Here is a 7500-nt window from a genome sequence, read left to right on the forward strand (position 1 = left end):
GATGATAGAGGTGGTGATGATGATGATGATGATGGTGAGCGTAATGATAGTAATGACAATTCCAGGTCGTGGTGGTGGTTGGCAAACCCGACACCATCTCTTCCCTAGACCACGGCCGAGACCTGGTTCAGCAGACCCCGGGTTCAACTTGCCCACCTGACGTAGGTGCGTAGCAGAGTACATGGGAGCGGAGCAGAACCAAACACTAATCCAGATGACATCTGATCCCCCGAGCGTGAGAGGTTGAAATCATCTACGCCTTCCAGCAGCCACTCACTCACACACACACACACACACACACACACACACACACACACACACACACACACACACACACACACACACACACACACACACACACACACACACACACACACACACACACACACACACACAAAGACACACACACACACACACACACACACACACACACACACACACACACACACACACACACACACACACACACACACACACACACACACACACACATACACACACACACACACACACACACACACACACATATCCGAGAGAGAGGGGGGAGAGGGAGGGGGTTTGAGGGAGGGAGGGAGGGAGGGAGGGAGGGAGGGAGGGAGGAAGGAAGGGAGGGAGGGAGAGTGGGAGGTAGGGAGGAAGGGAGGGAAGAAGGGAGGGATGGAAGTAAGGGAGTAAGGGAGGGAGGGAGGGAAAGAGAAAGACAAATAGAAAGACAAAAAGAATAGGAGAGAGAGAGAGAGAGAGAGAGTATTAGCGTAGGCGTGTGTTGTATATCCACATGTAGACTGTTGTACAGCGGCGACAGGCAGGCCACCAACTAACCTGAATATATGATTCTCACTTGTATATACACTGGTCATCCATCAAGCTCACCTGCAAAAAAAGAAAAGAAAATATAAGTACATCAAATAATGCATAAAAGAATATCAACTAATCAACTACATAACATCCTACAAACCAATAAGCATAAACACAAACAAAAATAAACAAATAATCAAATAACAATATATATATATATATGTATATATATATATATATATATATATATATATATATATATGTATGTATATGTGTGTGTGTGTGGGTGTGTGGGTGTGTGGTATATATATATATATATTTGTTGTACACATAAGCAACCTAAGACAAAATAAACTTGCAACAAGAAGCGACAAAGCAACGAAATTAAACGAGTGAACAAAAAACAAACAGAACATCCCAATCAACAAGGCACAACTAAATTCACCTCATCCGGGACCAATTTCAACACAATCAACCTAGCGAACGAAAACAATCTGCATCCAGATCAAGGAACACACTCACATTCCACACTTATAAATACAAACCACCATAACCATACGAGGTAATACCTATTTGAGAGATGGGGGGAATACTCATGTATATACTACATGTATATGTAAGGTCCCGGTAATACTCATGTAATTACTCATGCATGTATATGTAAGGTCCCCTCTGACGTTGGCATTTACACCCGAGAGAAAAAAGTCTTGATTCGCCAAATAACTAGAGGAAGGTCCGCGCGCGCCATGTTCTATCTAGTATGTTGTTACTAGCCATATCTCAAACCTTCCTAAACACGACAAAACCGAATCGGCCTTCGTAAAAAAAAACAAGACTGCTCGCAAAATAACTATTTAGAAATCTTATAAAATACCCTAAACCAATATAAAATAACAGTACAGACGTTTCTCCATGGGATGGGATGGAGATGTTTGGATGACGCTGGCCGACTATTTCGGGGAGATATAACGCCAGTAAGGTGGGCCAAGTCGCAGAGAGAGAGAGAGAGAGAGAGAGAGAGAGAGAGAGAGAGAGAGAGAGAGAGAGAGAGAGAGAGAGAGAGAGAGAGAGAGAGAGAGAGAGAGAGAGAGAGAGAGAGAGAGAGAGAGAGAGAGAGAGAGAGAGAGAGAGAGAGAGAGAGAGAGAGAGAGAGAGAGAGAGAGAGAGAGAGAGAGAGAGAGAGAGAGAGAGAGAGAGAGAGAGAGAAAGAAAGAAAGAAAGAGAGAGAGAGAGAGAGAGACTATCCTAACCATCAGCTACTCAGTCACCGAATCAACACATTCCCTTTCTCCTTTCCTTTACCTATGATGATGACGATGGTAATGACGATGGCAAATATTAACAATAATCATATCAACATTACCGACATCAGTATTACCACCATCATTTTAAACCATTCCTATGTCTATGCTAATTACGAAGACAATGCAAAATAACAAACAAAAACACGTGCATATTTAAGAAAAACCTGCCCCGGGGACGATTACGTTACCTCGGTAAAACCACAAAGAAGCATGAGACGCGGAAATGGGAGAGGGGAAGGGAGGGGAGGGAAGAGGGGGAGGGGAGGGGAGGGGAGGGGAGGGGAGGGGAGGGGAGGGGAGGGGAGGGAAGAAGGGAGGAAGAGGGGAGGGAAGAGGGGAGGGAGGGGAGGGGAGGGGAGGGGAGGGGAGGGAAGAGGGGGAGGGAAGAGAGGGAAGAGGGGAAGAGAGGGAAGAGGGGAGGAGAGGGGAAGAGGGGAGGAGAGGGGAAGAGAGGGAAGAGGGGAGGGGAGGGGAGGGGATTGGAGGGAAGAGAAGAGAAGAGAAGAGAAGAGAAGAGGGGAGGGGAGGAGAGGGAGGAGGGGAGTGAAGAGGGAGGGGAGGGAGAAGGAGGGAAGAGACGAATGGAGGGAAGAGACGAATGGAGGGAAGAGGGGAGGGGAGAAGGAGGGAAGAGACGAATGGAGGGAAGAGGGGAGAGGAGGGGGGGTCCTCCACGGAAATGTCTTGTGGTCAAGTAATGTTGGCCAAAGGTGAAGAAACCAAAAACGACGGAGGAAATAGAATGCATGGAAATAAAACAAGGGAAGACTGAAACGTAGGGGGGGGGGGGGAGATAGAGAAAGAGCGAGGGAGAGGAAGAAGGAAAAGGGGAGAGGGAGAGAGGGATGAGAGGAGGAGAGTTAGAGAGAGAGATGGATGGATGGAAGGAAGGAAGGAAGGAAGGAAGGAAGGAAGGAAGGAAGGAAGGAAGGAAGGAAGGAAGGAAGGAAGGAAGGAAGGAAGGAAGGAAGGAAGGAAGGAAGGAAGGAAGGAAGGAAGGAAGGAAGGAAGGAAAGAAGGAAGGAAGAAAGGAAGGGGGGAGGGAGAGGGAGAGGGAGAGAGAGGAAAGGAAGAAGGAGAAGGAAAAGGAGAGGGAGAGAGAGAGGGAAGGAAGGAGAGAGAGAGAGAGAGGGAAGAAAGGAGAGGCAGAGAGAGAGGGGGAGGAAAGGAAGAAAAGAGAGAGAGAGGGAGGGAAGGAAGGAGAGGGAGAGAGAGGGAGGGAAGGAAGGAGAGGGAGAAAGGGGGAGGAATGGAAGGAGAGGGAGGGAGAGGGGGGAATGAAGGAGAGGAAAAGGGAGAGAGAGAGGGAGAAGGAGATGTGGAGAGAGAGAGAGAGAGAGAGAGAGAGAGAGAGAGAGAGAGAGAGAGAGAGAGAGAGAGAGAGAGAGAGAGAGAGAGAGAGAGAGAGAGAGAGAGAGAGAGAGAGAGAGAAGAGAGGAGAGAGGAGAGAGAGCAAGGAGAGAGAGAGAGAGAGAGAGGAGAGAGAGAGAGAGAGAGAGAGAGAGAGAGAGAAGAGAGAGAGAGAGAGAGAGAGAGAGGAGAGAGAGAGGAGAGAGAGAGGAGAGAGAGAGGAGAGAGAGGAGAGAGAGAGGAGAGAGAGAGGAGAGAGAGGAGAGAGAGAGGAGAGAGAGAGAGAGAGAGAGGAGAGAGAGAGAGAGGAGAGAGAGAGAGGAGAGAGAGAGAGAGGAGAGAGAGAGAGGAGAGAGAGAGAGAGGAGAGAGAGAGAGAGGAGAGAGAGAGAGGAGAGAGAGAGAGGAGAGAGAGAGAGGAGAGAGAGAGGAGAGGGAGAAAGAAGATAAAGAGGAGAGGGAGAAAGAAGATAAAGAGGAGAGGGAGAAAGAAGATAAAGAGGAGAGGCAAGGCTACAGACAGAAGAGATGGCGAGCAGAATGATCAAGAGGAAAGAGTTAAGGGGGCAGAAAATAATGAAGAGGGCAGGAAATAATGAAGAGAGGGGAAAGAAGAAAAGAGAAGAGGCCAGGAAATACAAGGGCAAAAGAGGGGAGGGGATAAGGAGGGGGGAGGGGAGCAGGAGGTCAACCAGCAAAAGAAGGGAAAGTGGAAGGAAGGGAAGGGCAGGAAAGGCGAGGAAATCACAACCGCGACACGTTTCCACGCGTCATTTCCTGCCCGAGTGTGGAGAGGGGGCGCTTGACTCACTCGCTCACTCACTCGCTCACTCGCTCGCACGCACGCACGCACATTCACTCGCCAGGTGAGGATGAGAGAGAAGAAAGAGGTGCAAAAAGTAAAAAAAAAAAAAAAAAATGAAAGAGAAAAAAAAGGGGGAGGGGGGAAATGATATGGATGAGGGGAGGGAAGGGAAGAAGAGGGGAGGGGAGGGGAGGGGAGAGAAAAGGAAGAAGAGGGTCGGAGGAGGGGGAGAGGGAGGGGGAACAGAAGAGAGGTTAAGAGGTAAGGAGAGGAGGGGGGAAATGAAGGATAAGAGAGAATGAGAGAAAATGAGAGAGAGAGAGAGAGAGAGCGAGAGAGAGAGAAAGAGAGAGAGAGAGAGAGAGAGAGAGAGAGAGAGAGAGAGAGAGAGAGAGAGAGAGAGAGAGAGAGAGAGAGAGAGAGAGAGAGAGAGAGAGAGAGAGAGAGAGAGAGAGAGAGAGAGAGAGCGGGATTAGGGTAGAAAAGGCTGAATAAAGAACGTAATGAAGAAATGAAGGAAGGAAGGAAGGAAGGAAGGAAGGAAGGAAGGAAGGAAGGAAGGAAGGAAGGAAGGAAAGAAGGAAGGTAGGAGAGAATAAGAGAGTAGAAAGGAGAAGGGAGAAGGGAGAAGAGAGAAGAGAGAAGATAGAAGAGAAGAGAATATGACTAAAGAAAATAAAGAAAAGAAGGCCAAAAAAGTAAAGAAAAAACTAATTTAAAGTGAGTGAGTGAGAGACTGATAAGAGAGAGAGAGAAAGAGAAAGAGAAAGAAAGAGAGAGAGAGAGAGAGAGAGAGAGAGAGAGAGAGAGAGAGAGAGAGAGAGAGAGAGAGAGAGAGAGAGAGAGAGAGAGAGAGAGAGAGAGAAAGAGAGGAAGAAAGAGAGAGAAAGAGAGAGAGAAAGAGAGAGAGAAAGAGAGAGAGAAAGAGAGAAAGAAAGAGAGAAAGAAAGAGAGAAAGAGAGAGAGAGAGAGAGAGACAGGGGGGCAGGCAGAGAGGAAGAGTGGGGTGGGGGACAGGAAGGAGGAGTCTACAATCAAGTGCGGCAGGGAGGCGTGGCCCACTTTGTGACGTCACCGGGCAAAACAAGAAGCACGTGACCCTGCGACTCTGATTCTGACATAGCGGGAACATTACCCGACATGTTCCACAAAAAGGCCAGCTACTGCCTGCCCTAATGCCGAAGGGAAGAGCGGAGAAAGGGGGGGAGGGGAACGGACGTGCGCACGTGCAAGCGCGTCCGCCTGCTCGAAAGAACTCTCTTTTCCACACTACATTTCACACTTTACTTGAATCACATCGCACTCTACCCATAGCTTCCCCCCCCCCGATCTCCGCTGCCGCAGCTAGCCTCACCTCGCCTCCCCTGGCGAGGTTTCCTCCGTAGCCCCGACCTTCCCGCCGATTTACCTGGAAGCCGAGTGACTCACTGACTCACCTGCAGCTCCGGTTGCGGTCTGCGAGGTTGACTAAGCGCAGAGGGTAAATGGACGAGGAACAGGATGAAGAGGGAGAAGAAGAGGAGGAGCAGGAGGAGGAGGTGGAGGTCCGGCGTACACTTTCATCCCTGAGACGTCGAGGTGGGGCGGGGGGGCAGTAGGGTGGGGGTGTGTGTGTGGGGGGTGTGGGGGTGGGGGAGAAGGGCTTTCAACCACTACACTCCGCTCCCCTGCCGACAACGGCGCCGCGCTACACACCACGCTAAAGCCACGCCACACCCTTCCTTCACCTCCTATCCAAACCGCGGCCAGAGCAAGCCAGCGCAAAAGGTGCTGCTACAGCACGCAATAAGATCCCCCTCGTTCGTTCAATTTCGCACTTGCACACCACACGCAGAACACCCCCTCCCCCACCCCCTCGAGAAACACTTGTGCTTCACAGTACGGCCAAAACAGCACAGCACGGCACAACACAACACAACACAACACAACACAGCACAGCACAGCGCGGCACAGCACGGCACGGCACAGCACAACACAGCACGGCACGCGAATCCACAGGGCGCTCAAGAGTACGAATGATGCGGCACGTGAGCACAGCGCCAGCGAGGACACTCCATGACGGCTCTCCAGGACGGTTCGGGTGAAACTGAGCGACCCGCCCGCCCGAGGGAAGGGGCGGCCGGTGGGAGGGAGAGGCGGAGGAGGAGGAGGAGGAGGAGGAGGAGGAGGAGGAGGAGGAGGAGGAGGAGGAGGAGAGGAGGAGGAGGAAGAGGAGGAAGAGGAGGAGGAGGAAGAGGAGGAGGAGGAGGAGGAGGAGGAGGAGGAGGAGGAGGAGGGGGAGGAGGAGGAGGAGGAGGAGGAGGAGGAGGAAGAGGAGGAGGAGAAGGAGGAGGAGGAGGAGGAGGAGGAGGAGGAGAGGAGGAAGAGGAGGAGGAGGAGGAGGAGGAGGAGGAGGAGGAGGAGGACGAAGAGGAGGAGGAGAGGAGGAGGAGGAGGAGGAGGAGGAGGAGGAGGAGGAGGAGGAGGAGGAGGAGGAGGAGGAGGAGGAGGAGGAGGAGGAGGAAGAGGAGGAGGAGAAGGAGGAGGAGGAGGAGGAGGAGGAGGAGGAGGAGGAGGAGGAGGAGGAGGAGGAGGAGGAGGAGGAGGAGGAGGAGGAGGAGGAGGAGGAGGAGGAGGAGGAGGAGGAGGAGGAGGAGGAGGAGGAGGAGGAGGAGGAGGAGAAGGAGGAGGAGGAGGAGGAGGGGGAGGAGGAGGAGGAGGAGGGGGAGGAGAGGAAGAAGAAGATGAAGAAAAAAAAAGAAGGAAGAAGAGGAAGAGAAGGAGGTGGAAGGAAAGTGGATGGGAAAGGGAGAGGGAGGAGAGGAGGAGGAGAGGAGGAGGAGAGGATGAGGGGAGGAGGAGAGGAGGAGGAGAGGATGAGGGGAGGAGGGGAGAAGGAGGGGTAGGAGGGGGGAGGAGGGGAGGGAGGAGGGGAGGGAGGAGGGGAGGGAGGAGGGGAGGGAGGAGGGGAGGGAGGAGGGGAGGAAGGAGGGAAGGAAGGAGGGGAGGAAGGGGAGGGAGGAGGAGGGGAATTGGAAGGGGATGTTGGGAAGGTGATGGAAAAAGGAAGAGGAAAGTGCAAAGGGGAGGAAGAAGAGGATGATAGAAAGGGAAGGAAGAGGGTGGGAGTGAGAGGGGAGTGAAAAGGGGATGGATAGAAACGGGAGGAGGATGGGGAGGGGTGGGCAGGAATGAGCGGAGGCGGAGGAGGGTGGAACATGGTCCCAACCAACAGTCTACCCCCCAGCCCGCGGCCTCCCCCTCC

General features: G+C 52.1%; 1 protein-coding gene across 11 annotated transcripts in view; it reads right to left on the reverse strand.

The window, feature by feature from the left end:
- Positions 1-7500, reverse strand: part of MICAL-like (protein) — a 111440-nt gene that overhangs the window by 29316 nt on the left and 74624 nt on the right. Inside the window, exons 1-2 of one of the 11 annotated variants that reach the window (XM_086555105.1) lie at positions 5693-6327; positions 823-873 (exon numbers count right to left, since the gene is read on the reverse strand). The exons of 8 other annotated variants lie outside the window; for them this stretch is intronic. The gene's annotated coding sequence lies outside the window, so the exon portion shown is untranslated. Of the gene's footprint in view, positions 1-822; positions 874-5692; positions 6349-7500 lie in introns of those variants that run through there. 2 more of the 11 variants (XM_086555116.1, XM_043003331.2) reach the window with 2 other exon arrangements.

The sequence above is a fragment of the Penaeus japonicus genome, unplaced genomic scaffold (assembly GCF_977035675.1).
Source record: "Penaeus japonicus unplaced genomic scaffold, GWHDUDI00000001_assembly GWHDUDI00000003, whole genome shotgun sequence".
NCBI classification, from domain to species: domain Eukaryota; kingdom Metazoa; phylum Arthropoda; class Malacostraca; order Decapoda; family Penaeidae; genus Penaeus; species Penaeus japonicus.